This window comes from Pelophylax lessonae (assembly GCF_965119305.1).
Source record: "Pelophylax lessonae genome assembly, chromosome: 3".
In the NCBI taxonomy this organism is placed as follows: Eukaryota; Metazoa; Chordata; class Amphibia; order Anura; family Ranidae; genus Pelophylax; species Pelophylax lessonae.
This window is the reverse complement of record NC_138770.1, coordinates 260560363-260575191: the sequence shown is the minus strand read 5'-3', so window position 1 is coordinate 260575191 and position 14829 is coordinate 260560363. Positions and strand designations below refer to the sequence as shown.

General features: G+C 40.0%; 1 protein-coding gene across 1 annotated transcript in view; it reads left to right on the top strand.

Moving 5' to 3' along the window:
* Positions 1–14829, top strand: part of ZBBX (zinc finger B-box domain containing) — a 380683-nt gene that overhangs the window by 198984 nt on the left and 166870 nt on the right. The gene's annotated exons all lie outside the window — the stretch shown is intronic.

The following is a 14829-nucleotide window of genomic DNA, read 5'->3' as shown; positions in this document are numbered from 1 at the left end:
ATCTCCGGGATAAAGAGATAAAGTACAGCATGTAATACCCCAGCAGGCTCCGGATCCAATATAATGGTGCTGTTAAGTTTTATGAATCCCCTCAGGAGGTCTCCGACTGGCTGGATGGCCTGCGCTAATGAGATATTTGGGGCTCACTCCCTACCATGAGCTCTGCTTGGCCTGTGTGTGTTGGCGACTCCTCGTCTGGATTCCAGGTGACTCTGTATTCCCTCCTGTCTTGCTACCTCACCGTTGTGCCTATCCTGTCTTTTTATTTACCTCCTGCCCTGCTGCCTACAGGCCTGCACTTCCCCCTACGTTGCCTGGGGAAGGAACATTTGCCCCTGCTATCTGGTGTGCCCCCAATGGCTACCCTGTTTTGTCTGGGGGCTCCGCTGGAGTCCTTTCACTAAGTGACTGCTGAACTTTTGATCGCATTGGACACTCGTTCCAGATGTTGGGTAGTTATGGGCTTGAGCCTCATTCCGGCTTGGTTTTTTAAATGTTTTTTCTTTTTTCTGTTGCTGGTATAAGGGCATTTTTTGGGCAACTCAACCTTTTATAGTTTAAGTCTTACAGGACTTTTTTACAACTATTTTATCCCAGTTCACAACTTGGTTATTATTCTTGGTGGCACTGTTGCTTTCCTGGGTGCCTCTCCCTATTTTTTATAGACTCCTATGGCTGATACAATACGTTTCCTCTCCTGGAATGTGAGGGGTCTCAACAGCAAATATAAAAGAGCGTTTTTCAATATTTAAAGCAGTCAAAGCCGCATGTCCTCCTCCTGCAGGAGACCCACTAGGATGGTAGCTTGGTGATGGCCCTCAAAAAACCGTGGATTCAAAAGGCATTTCATGCCACATACTCCACTTATGCCCGAGGTGTCTCGGTGCACTGCTCATCAGCAAGTCTATACCGTGTACTATCCACCAGGTGGTCTCTGACCCGGGGGGACGATATGTGGCTGTGGTGCTAGACCTGTACTCCTTAAAGCTCCTAATAGTAGTTATTTATGTACCATCACCTTTCAGTATTCAAATGTTGTATGATATCCTTGATAAGATTTCTGCCTATGCTTCTCTGCCTATATTGTTAATGGGTGACTTTAATGCCATTTTAGACTGTGTTTTGGATACTTCCAACACCAACAGGCAGGCCTTGGTGGACCTTGTTATTTGGGCATCCGCCATGGGTTTGGTTGAGCCTTGGAGATGGAAGCATCCTGATTATAGAGAATACTTCCACATCTCCACCACCCTCCGTTCTGCGGCTAGGATTGATCTGGCCTTTGGTAATGTTCGCCTTCAGTCTCTCTTGTCCGCTGCCGACTACTTGGCTGGGGGGGTGTCTGACCATAACCCGCTTCTCTTGACAGTGCACCTCCCAACGGGGGCTAGAGAGCGGGGCTGGAGACTGTCCCCAGGCTGGCTTCAGCATGAGCTGGTCGCCCCCCACCTAGTGCGAACAATGCAGACTCCGCTGAACCTGTGGTGGTTTGGGTGGCCTTTAAGGCGGTGGCTAGAGGGGAATGTATTTCTAGTATTAAATCTGCTAGACGAGACCACAACAGTGAACTTCAGTCCTTACGGGAGGTGGAGAGGGCCAAGGATTATGCAGACTCGCCGTCGGACTCCAACTACATTTCACTGTTGGAGGCAAGACGCCTTCTCTCGCTTCACCTCTCTGATCTTGCACACACCGAGGCTTCCCACCACAGGGCACCCGCTTTTGCACAAGGGGATAAAAATGGCAAGCTTTTGGCCATGCTGGTGGCTGATCAGTGGGCTCCCATAAACATTCCACTCATTTGGATCCCTAGTGGTGACGTACTGACTGACCCCAGGGTTCAAGAATTATTTTGAGACCTTATATGCCCCGGTCTCTGACTATGACCACTCTGCCATGGAGAATCTTCTCCAGGGACTGGACCTCCCCACCCTGACTGATGACGACAGGGACATTTTAGACGCCCCGATCACTCCATTGGAAGTGGAAAGGGCTATTGCGGCCTTTCCTCCACAGAAAGCTCCAGGTCCTGATGGCTTCCCTGCCGACTTCTATAAAACGTTCTCTGAACAGTTGGCCACATGCCTTAGTGCCCTATTTAACACTGTCTGGATGAGAAGGTTCTTCCCCCCTTCCATGCTGGATGCTTATATGTTGTTACTAGCGAAACTGGGTAAGGATCCCTTGGACTGTTCCTCCTATAGGCCCATTGCCCTCCTGAATTCAGACTTGAAGGTTCTCACGAAGGTACTTGCCACCCGTCTGGCAGGGGTCATACACACTTTGCTTGACCCTGACCAAACGGGCTTCATGCTGAGGAAATCGGTTGATACCAATATCAGGCGTCTCTTTACCCACCTCCAGCTCCCGGGTGGGGCTCATTCGCAGCGAGTCGTGGTCTCTATAGATGTTGAAAAGGCCTATGACTCTGTTGATTGGGCCTATATGCATACTGTGCTGAAACACATGGGTTTTGGCTCCACTTTTAGAACCTGGGTGAAATTGCTCTATACCTCCCCTCGTACAGCCATTGGGTTGGGTTTGTCAACCTCTGTATATTTCAGGGGGGGGTAGGCAGACTCGGCAGGGTTGCCCCCTCTCCCCTTTTTTATTTGCCCTTACTATTGAACCGTTGCTATTGCATTGCGCGCCTCGCAAGGATTTGAGGCTATCCGAGTGGGCTCTATTAGGGAGTGTGGGGCATTATATGCCGACGACATGCTCCTCTTTCTTAATGACCCCGGTCCCTCCCTGCGAGCTGTTCTGCATATTCTGGATGAGTTTGGCAAGTACCCAGGGCTTAAGGTAAATTAGGGGAAGTCCTTGATACTCTCTTTAAGTGAGATGCCTAGACCGGTTGCGGGCGGTGCCCCCTCCCTGTGTTGGGTTGACACCTTTACTTACCTGGGGGTCCGTGTCACTAGACACCCGAGGGACTACTATACCCGAACCTTCTCCTGCTTGTTCCTAGACTCCAGCAGCTGGTACAGGTGTGGAAGAGGCTCCTGCTCTCCCTGATGGGTCGTGTTGCCCTGCTAAAAATGAAATTTCTTCCGGTATGTTATACTTTTTGCGCCATTCTCCTTTGTGGGTCCAAAAAGCATTTTTTCGCAAGCTAGATGGTATCATTAGTTCCTTCCTTTGGTCTCCTGGGGCACGACTTGCACCTACCCAAAACCCATTTTATTCGGTATTTGCAGTTACCGCATGCATTTAGGTGCCAATTTGCCGATTTCAAGATTGAACCCTTACTGTCTGACCTGGAGTTAATGCTGACCAATTCGGACCTCCCTAAGATGTTGTCCATTGTCTACAAGGACCTATTTAAACTGACCCCGCCAAGTATTGTTAAGTGTAGGGAACGTTGGACTGCAGAAATTCCTGATCTCCAGGGTGAGGACTGGGATGACATGTGGATTGAACATATCAAACATTTAATAGCTGCCAGAGACAAGCTTATACAATTTAAGTTTATCCATAGAGCATATTATACCCCTGCCCGTTTAGCTAAAATGTATCCAACCTCCTCCGCTGAATGTTGGCGCTGCTCCGCCTCCCCGGCGGATGCGACACACATATTTTGGGACTGTGCTGCAGTCCAGCGATACTGGTTGGACGTTACCTCCTGTCTTGGGGGGGTGCTGATGACCCCAGTCCCGCTGAGCGCAAGCTTTTGTCTTTTGGACCTGGTGGAGGAGGTGGTCCCCTTGGTGGCACATTGGACCCTACTGACCATCCTGTTGTTTTATGCTAAAAAGGCCATACTGCTGCACTGGAAGAAGGTGTCCCCCCCTCCCTGTTGTTTTGGAAGGGGTTGGTGAATGCTGTCCTGCCTTTATATAAAGCGGCCTATCTTTCAAGAGGGTGTCCAAAGAAATTTGAGAAGGTGTGGAAGGCATGGGTGGAATCTTCTGATACGGTGGGATAATTACATTCTAACTACCATTATTCTTTACATGATTGTTTTTGTTCTATTTTTCGGCCATTAGATTGCTCTGCTGCCTTGTCGTTGTCCACCTAGTTGAGTGTTGCTCCTGTATGTGAGCTGGGGGTTTGGGACGACTGACTACTGAGCATGGCTTGGTTCAGTCATCCCGGGCCTTGAGCATCCGGTGTCCTTTGGTTGAGTTGCCTGGGAGGGGGGTGGGGGTGGGGGCGCTGGGACTAGGATGGGGGTTTTTCTTTTCTTTTTTTGAATGTATGTGGTTACCTCATATCCAGAGGTGCCTGTTTGATGTTTTTCTCTGGATAAATAATTTATTGCATATTATTTATTCATTTTTGTGACATATCATAGTACCTTTTAATATTTGTTAATGACTGACCTCACTCAAAGTCCCACAACCTCTGTCTTTTTCCTACAATTACCAGGGATGGAGGTCCAGTCATTATTTACACTACAGATCATGAATTCTCCCCCTCCTCCTGATGTTTTCTCTGTTTTTAATTTGGATTTTTGTGCTTGTACTGTTTTCTTTATGTTTTCTTGTTCAAAGCGTGTTATACTTTTTACGCCATTCTCCTTTGTGGGTCCAAAAAGCATTTTTTTGCAAGCTAGATGGTATCTCCCCCTCCTCCTGATGTTTTTCTCTGTTTTTAATTTGGATTTTTGTGCTTGTACTGTTTTCTTTATGTTTTCTTGTTCAAAAAGTGTTATACTTTTTGCGCCATTCTCCTTTGTGGGTCCAAAAAGCATTTTTTCGCAAGCTAAATGGTATCATTGAATATAAATAAATCCGCGCTAAGGATGTCAGAGGATAAATTAAATGTGTGCACAGGTAAGCTGCAGCCTCACTTAAAATATAGCCAAAAGGCTATATAAATATGTATGTATGTAAATATGAAGGGATATGACAGACAGAAGCTAATTACGGCCAGAAATAAAATATTGAGAACAGATAGAGAAGAATTACTACATAAGACTAACGTGCCGGATCAAAAATCGAATGAGCTAGCTTTTATTACCGGTTTTCATCAAAACTTCAGACAAACAGAGAAGATTGTGAAAAAATACTGGCCTATTCTGAAGTCTGATAAAACTTTGTCCAAAATGTTACCCAGACAACCGAGATTTATATACAGAAAAGCCCCTAACCTACGCAACCAACTGATTCATAATGCAGTTGACCCCCCCAAACCAGTAAAATTGTTCCCTGATTTAAAAGGGTTTTTTCGATGTAATAGATGTTTACCCTGCAGATCAACCAGCAAACAACCTAGAAAGACACTACATTTCAAATCCAGATGGAGTGGAGAAGAGTTCAAGATTAACAAACTAATAACTTGTCAGACCACCCATGTGACTTACCTAGTAGAGTGCCCTTGTCGGCTCCAATATGTGGGCAGGACCACCAGACCTTTGTTTGTACGCATCAGAGAGCATGTTAAGAACATAAAAAAGGGGTTTACGAAACATAGTCTCTCTAGACACTTCGCAGAGGTACATAATAAGGACCCAAGGTGCCTTACTTTCGTGGGAATCGACTCCATTACTGGACACTGGAGAGGCGAAAACAAAAGAATCAAAATTTCTAAAAACGAAACTAGCTGGATATACCGGCTTAATACACTTCAGCCTAGGGGACTTAATTTGGACATAGACCTCAACTGTTTTATTTCCAATTTTTAATACCTTTTTTCCATTTAAATCCTTTCTTACCTTAATTTTTATCCATTATCCCAATATTTTTTATATTCATATTCCTCATTATCCTATTCTATCACTATAAAATGTATTTTAATTTTACATAACCTCCACTCCTATATTTTATCTAATGCCATTAATCTACATCCCATATACATCTATATTTATTAGATCTAATCATATCATCTGAATATATTACACTTAATCCTTTTACTTCATCCATTCAGCATCTTATATATATACTCTCGGTGTAGTATATTGACCATCCACTAGATGTCCTCCTTCGTAATATCTCATCTTACTTTGTCTTTCACAATATACTACATATTCATTTTATAATTGTTATATTTTAATTCACATTGCCTTTCACCAATTATCACATTCTAATTTTATATATTTTTTATTCTATATCACACCTTCATGTTATATAATCATTTAAAATTATTGATATTTTATAATATACATTAATTAGTCAATATCATTAATTGCATAATTTTTATATTTTTATTCACATTGCCTTTCACAAATTACCACATATTATTTTTATAATAATTTTTATAATAAATTTTTTTACAATAATTTATATATCACATATCATGCTTTATAATTATTTAAATTATTATTATTATACACACACTTTTAGTATATACATCATATAGTTAATACCATATATATGTCCGTCCACCAGATGGCGCATTATATATGATCACATTCCTTGTCTCCTCTATATACTTTCTTCCACCAGACGGCATACTATATAAGATTTTATATTTTACACATATTTTCTGTTTTTATAATATTTGTTAATAAATAAAATGTTTAGTATGGTTTTATTATTATATATATGTTGTATACCTCCCTGTATGTATATATGGTGGTTCAACCGAGCGGGCGTGGGTTATTGTATTTATTATAGGATATTGATTGAAATATACACATACTTGGTTTTGAATTGCCAAGAAGAAAGCCATGGTCGTATTTTCCTATTAGTTGCACCACACGTTTTCGCAATTGACCTACGGCATCAGTTTACATTGAACATCTGTTACTTCTCGTTGTATTTTACAAACGAGCCCCGTCGCTTAGCAACCACCATATACAAAAGGGCTCACGCTGGAAGTGACTGGACGCTGCAGAAGACGTCACATGACGAAACGCGTACAGCGCCGTCACGTCACTTCCGGTTCCGGTCTCCAGTTGGAACGCATTGCGTTCCGGGACGCCACTACCTCGCTGTTTACTGATTTTATCTATGTGAGTACCCATTTTTATGTTACTGCTGGAAGGAATAAACTTTAAAAACGGTATTATACTATCGAGTTCTTTTCCATTTATATGATCCCTCCATCCACATACCTTTGAGTGGCCATATCAGTTCACCCCACGGATCGTTGGATATCCTACCATCGGATAGGATCCCACTTTAGGATATCCCTGCGGACCCTATACTACATCTCCCCCAGGAAGGGAACTTCTACCCAGAGCCAGGACCAACAGGATATTTCTACAGTACCTGCCCTATACCCCTGTGTGGGGTGGGTACATCTGGTGAGTAGGTTTTTCTACTAGGGGTTTCCCCGCCACTCGCCAGTCACCCACCTTGGGGGTCACCGCAGGATACTTATTCATTCACCACCCCTCGGGGCACAATCATCTATATATGGACTTATTTTATCAGCTGATCTGATTGAATACCATTTCTTATTTTCACCTTGGAGTTCATATTTCTTCGCACATCTAGCTTGTCCATAATATTGTTTTGCACCTTTACTATTATATGGACTTATTTATCACATGAATTTAGATCACATCACTTCTTGCTGCACTTTGTAAAAATAGTTTCCCGCACTCTTATTTATTTTTCCGGAAAAGTTTTCCGCACACCCAGTTTAATTGTTGCACTTTTTGCACACTTTCTCATATTATACCATCGCCTATGTATTATTATTTCAATTTATTCTCTTACCATTTTATTGCAACATGCTGATATTATTATTTTAGGTATATACTAGGATATATATATTGTAGTACTTTACACTTTATATTACGCACTTTGGTGGTTATTTACTTCATTTTACTTTTTTATTTTTTCATATATTCCATATTAACTCATTCCCAATACCATTTTATGTTGGATTTTCACCATATTGTGGCACTATTTACATATCCACCATTTATATTTATATTTTTATTCCTCAATCACATCTGTGTTTCTACATTTTATATTCTTTTCATTTTTATATATTTATATATACCTATTTGCACTTTATAAGCAGCGCCACCACTTCATATTTACATACATATTTATATAGCCTTTTGGCTATATTTTAAGTGAGGCTGCAGCTTACCTGTGCACACATTTAATTTATCCTCTGACATCCTTAGCGCGGATTTATTTATATTCTATTTCACACATACCCTCTTTGGGCATGGCTAATCCTGCAGCTTCGGATATCTTTGGATATATAAACAATAGGAAAATCAACATTGAGGATATTTTTAACCAGGAGAGAGTAACCAATAGACAAGACATGGACGGGCTTTTTAAACAACTTAAACACGCCCTAGAAAAACAACTTAGGGTCTGGTGGGACATTTCAACCCTGGAAATGTATATTAGAGATAAAATTACCCCCAGACGACTAAGATGGGATGTGAATCCCAATGATGGTCTTAATGATATCACTCTAACAGAAGAATGGTACATATTTTTTAATCGGTGTGAAACAGACCTTCTCACACTTATCATCAAAAGAAGACAGACTAAATTAAGGAATATAGAAACACAGATTACAGATTTAAAGACGGCACTTATTCCATTCTTACCTCACAAGGAATATAAAGATAAAGAAAAGGAACTTCAAACTTATATTGCAAAATACGATTCGGCCATACAACAAAAAAAGCAAAAAAAGTATAGTAGAGATGTCACGGACTACAAGAGTTCCAAAGTATATAAATGGCAAACAGCGGAAGAGGAAATGGAGATTCCCACTACTCCAAATGCCTTCGAGTCCAGAGATACATCGGTAGATGAAGATGAATATGAGGAATCCCTAGCTACACCAGCCCCCAGGACTCCACAGTTGTTCACCTTCAGACCCAATAGAGACATAGAAGACAACAGACCGCCTACCCAAGAGAATAGGCCCCTACCACCTAGGAATACACCCAGAACACAAGAGAGACCACGTACACCACCCAGGGAGTACAACAGGGTTAACACACCCAATCAAAGAAATTTCAATCTCCCTATGCACAATAGATTCTCTCCGTTAGCCAGGATGGATACATACACTCCAGGTAGAGAATATAGGGACAGACCGAATTACAACACACAAAGGGATTTTTTCCGTGGAGGCCACCAAAGAAGACCACCACCTCCTTACAGACAACAAGGATGGTACAGACCACAAAGAAGCATAGGATGGAGAGGACCACAAGACCAGCAGAACAGATGGAATCGCAATTACCACGAAGACAGAAGACCCAATGCATACAGAGGGGGGGAATACCAGAACCAATGGAGGGGACCCCCACCAGGAGGATACACGAGACCCCAACAACAGAATTACTACTGGGAAGAAGAAGAAGACGGAAGAGGGGTAAGAGAGGTGGGAGGAAGAAAACGAAGACGAGAATTTTAGGCCAAGGGATTTTTAACCTTACAGATATTATTTTTAATGAGGATGAACTTCAGCTTTTAGATCTTGGCCTCAAATTCGCTCCCACCAAGGATGCCGACCCCTTTGAAATTTTTATCGACCTTCACAAATTTTTAAGAAAATTGAATATTAAAAAATTTTTTAAAATAAAAGGACATACACAGTCTACTTCCGACCCCAATTTTGTACACTCAGGCCTCAGGAACAACTCGGTTTTTAACCCATCAGTCCCTGGGGGTGAGTGTATCAGTGCTTTTAAGAAGATGGTAGAGGAGGACTTGAGGAAGATAAAGAAACCACATAAAAAATTCAATAAAGTAAAAGCAGCTATCAAACAATTGGAAGACAGAAAGGGAATCATAATCCGACCCGCAGACAAGGGAGGAGGATTAGTAATTCTGAACAAAACTGATTACGAACAGGAAATGAATAATTTATTAAGTGTGGAAGACACCTATAAAAAACTGAAAAGCAACCCAACTACGACATATAGGAAGAAGCTAAAAGATTTCATCAATAAAGGTAAAGAATTGGGGATTTTGAACAAGAAGGAAGCACAATATTTATTACCCAATTCAAGTAAAATTCCAGTACTGTATTATTTACCCAAAATACATAAAGATCCCGTTAAACCCCCAGGAAGGCCCATCGTGAGTGGTGTGGACTCACTATTTTCCAGACTGGGGGAGTATCTGGATGGATACTTACAGCCGGCTGTAAAAATGGGAAAATCATGTCTTAAAGACAGCTCAGAGCTGATAAAAGCACTAAAAGAAGTACAATTACCAGAAGGATGTATCCTGGCGACAATAGATGCTAACTCTCTCTATACCAGCATCAACCAAATGGAGGGATTAAAAGCAGTAGATATTGCTTTACATGAACGCACTAAGTTAAAACAAACGCAAATAAAATACATACTGGATGGTCTAAAACTCACTATGAGTAGTAATTTTTTATGGCACAAAAACAAATATTATTTACAAACAAAAGGGGTCGCAATGGGAGCACGCTACGCACCCAGCGTAGCGAACCTGTTTATGGACCTTTTAGAAGAGAACACCATTTATAGCCAAAACATACCAGAATTGATATTTTACAGACGATATATAGATGATATCATCATTTTATGGGAGGGGACTGAAGAAACTTTGAACAATTTCTTTTTAAAGATGAATGAGAACCCATATGGCATTAAGTTTACAGGAGATTGGAGTTTTAACCAGATAAATTATTTGGATCTTAACATTTTTAAAGAAAATAATATACTTAAAAGTAGGACTTATTTTAAACCTACAGACAGGAACGGATATATACCCAGTACCAGTTGTCACCATCCTAGATGGAAAGAAGGAATCCCAAAAAGCCAATTCGTCAGGATCAGAAGAAACTGTGACAATTTGGAAGACTACATACTACAAACGGATATTTTAATAAACAGATTTGAGGAAAAGGGATATGACAGACAGAAGCTAATTACGGCCAGAAATAAAATATTGAGAACAGATAGAGAAGAATTACTACATAAGACTAACGTGCCGGATCAAAAATCGAATGAGCTAGCTTTTATTACCGGTTTTCATCAAAACTTCAGACAAACAGAGAAGATTGTGAAAAAATACTGGCCTATTCTGAAGTCTGATAAAACTTTGTCCAAAATGTTACCCAGACAACCGAGATTTATATACAGAAAAGCCCCTAACCTACGCAACCAACTGGTTCATAATGCAGTTGACCCCCCCAAACCAGTAAAATTGTTCCCTGATTTAAAAGGGTTTTTTCGATGTAATAGATGTTTACCCTGCAGATCAACCAGCAAACAACCTAGAAAGACACTACATTTCAAATCCAGATGGAGTGGAGAAGAGTTCAAGATTAACAAACAACTTGTCAGACCACCCATGTGACTTACCTAGTAGAGTGCCCTTGTCGGCTCCAATATGTGGGCAGGACCACCAGACCTTTGTTTGTATGCATCAGAGAGCATGTTAAGAACATAAAAAAGGGGTTTACGAAACATAGTCTCTCTAGACACTTCACAGAGGTACATAATAAGGACCCAAGGTGCCTTACTTTCGTGGGAATCGACTCCATTACTGGACACCGGAGAGGCGAAAACAAAAGAATCAAAATTTCTAAAAACGAAACTAGCTGGATATACCGGCTTAATACACTTCAGCCTAGGGGACTTAATTTGGACATAGACCTCAACTGTTTTGTTTCCAATTTTTAATACCTTTTTTCCATTTAAATCCTTTCTTACCTTAATTTTTATCCATTATCCCAATATTTTTTATATTCATATTCCTCATTATCCTATTCTATCACTATAAAATGTATTTTAATTTTACATAACCTCCACTCCTATATTTTATCTAATGCCATTAATCTACATCCCATATACATCTATATTTATTAGATCTAATCATATCATCTGAATATATTACACTTAATCCTTTTACTTCATCCATTCAGCATCTTATATATATACTCTCGGTGTAGTATATTGACCATCCACTAGATGTCCTCCTTCGTAATATCTCATCTTACTTTGTCTTTCACAATATACTACATATTCATTTTATAATTGTTATATTTTAATTCACATTGCCTTTCACCAATTATCACATTCTAATTTTATATATTTTTTATTCTATATCACACCTTCATGTTATATAATCATTTAAAATTATTGATATTTTATAATATACATTAATTAGTCAATATCATTAATTGCATAATTTTTATATTTTTATTCACATTGCCTTTCACAAATTACCACATATTATTTTTATAATAATTTTTATAATAAATTTTTTTACAATAATTTATATATCACATATCATGCTTTATAATTATTTAAATTATTATTATTATACACACACTTTTAGTATATACATCATATAGTTAATACCATATATATGTCCGTCCACCAGATGGCGCATTATATATGATCACATTCCTTGTCTCCTCCTATATACTTTCTTCCACCAGACGGCATACTATATAAGATTTTATATTTTACACATATTTTCTGTTTTTATAATATTTGTTAATAAATAAAATGTTTAGTATGGTTTTATTATTATATATATGTTGTATACCTCCCTGTATGTATATATGGTGGTTCAACCGAGCGGGCGTGGGTTATTGTATTTATTATAGGATATTGATTGAAATATACACATACTTGGTTTTGAATTGCCAAGAAGAAAGCCATGGTCGTATTTTCCTATTAGTTGCACCACACGTTTTCGCAATTGACCTACGGCATCAGTTTACATTGAACATCTGTTACTTCTCGTTGTATTTTACAAACGAGCCCCGTCGCTTAGCAACCACCATATACAAAAGGGCTCACGCTGGAAGTGACTGGACGCTGCAGAAGACGTCACATGACGAAACGCGTACAGCGCCGTCACGTCACTTCCGGTCTCCAGTTGGAACGCATTGCGTTCCGGGACGCCACTACCTCGCTGTTTACTGATTTTATCTATGTGAGTACCCATTTTTATGTTACTGCTGGAAGGAATAAACTTTAAAAACGGTATTATACTATCGAGTTCTTTTCCATTTATATGATCCCTCCATCCACATACCTTTGAGTGGCCATATCAGTTCACCCCACGGATCGTTGGATATCCTACCATCGGATAGGATCCCACTTTAGGATATCCCTGCGGACACTATACTACATCTCCCCCAGGAAGGGAACTACTACCCAGAGCCAGGACCAACAGGATATTTCTACAGTACCTGCCCTATACCCCTGTGTGGGGTGGGTACATCTGGTGAGTAGGTTTTTCTACTAGGGGTTTCCCCGCCACTCGCCAGTCACCCACCTTGGGGGTCACCGCAGGATACTTATTCATTCACCACCCCTCGGGGCACAATCATCTATATATGGACTTATTTTATCAGCTGATCTGATTGAATACCATTTCTTATTTTCACCTTGGAGTTCATATTTCTTCGCACATCTAGCTTGTCCATAATATTGTTTTGCACCTTTACTATTATATGGACTTATTTATCACATGAATTTAGATCACATCACTTCTTGCTGCACTTTGTAAAAATAGTTTCCCGCACTCTTATTTATTTTTCCGGAAAAGTTTTCCGCACACCCAGTTTAATTGTTGCACTTTTTGCACACTTTCTCATATTATACCATCGCCTATGTATTATTATTTCAATTTATTCTCTTACCATTTTATTGCAACATGCTGATATTATTATTTTAGGTATATACTAGGATATATATATTGTAGTACTTTACACTTTATATTACGCACTTTGGTGGTTATTTACTTCATTTTACTTTTTTATTTTTTCATATATTCCATATTAACTCATTCCCAATACCATTTTATGTTGGATTTTCACCATATTGTGGCACTATTTACATATCCACCATTTATATTTATATTTTTATTCCTCAATCACATCTGTGTTTCTACATTTTATATTCTTTTCATTTTTATATATTTATATATACCTATTTGCACTTTATAAGCAGCGCCACCACTTCATATTTACATAAATGGTATCATTAGTTCCTTCCTTTGGTCTCTGTTTTTAATTTGGATTTTTGTGCTTGTACTGTTTTGTTTATGTTTTCTTGTTCAAAACTTTAATAAGTGCCGGTTCACACTGAAGCGGCACGACTTTCGGGGCGACCTGTGAAGTCGCGAGCACCGCGACTTCGGCACGACTTGCACGGACTTCATAAAATGAATGTCTATGCAAGTCGCTCCAGGTCGCCCCGAAGTAGTACAGGACCCTTTTTCTAAGTTGGAGGGACTTGTGTCGCTCCTATGAGAACCGTTCCTGTACTACACTATGGGACGCGACGGTGCGTGACTTGTCAGGCTGACCAAGTCGCCTGACAAGTCGGACTAGTGTGAATGGACACTTATAAAAATAATTTTACACACAGAACAGGCTGTGTATTAAGGCGTTTCCTATATGAATAATGCTTCCTATATGAATAATGTTGTGATCTGTGAGGCGGGACTTGGGAGGTGTGGACTCTTTCTGTAGGTGTGACTGGGCAGGACTTAATGCTCATTACAATGTATTTGATCCCACCCACCAACAGAGCTGTGAAGGAAGTTACATCATTTGCACAGTCTCAAAGAATACAGAGAGGTTGGTTTCAGGCTAGAGATGCAGCAGGAAGTGGCTGTGGAAGGGTCTAAAGCAGGCTATACAGAGTGTAACATGGTACAAAATCACAACTAAACCCAGAATATAAGGTGATCTGCAGACAACAGAGCAACATGTTACAAAAGTAGGATCTATGCGAGGATTGATCATTCCATTCAGTTTTGTGAAAAGAAAGCTGACCTCCAGGTAGATATAAAACATAACTGAATTCAGCTCTGTATTCTTTAATACATTTTACTTAGTTTTGTCCTCTTGCAATCTCCTGTGCAAAAGACATAGCACAAAAATGACCTCCAGACCAACTAATTACACTAACTGGAGCCCCTAATAGAATAAAAATGTCAATCACAA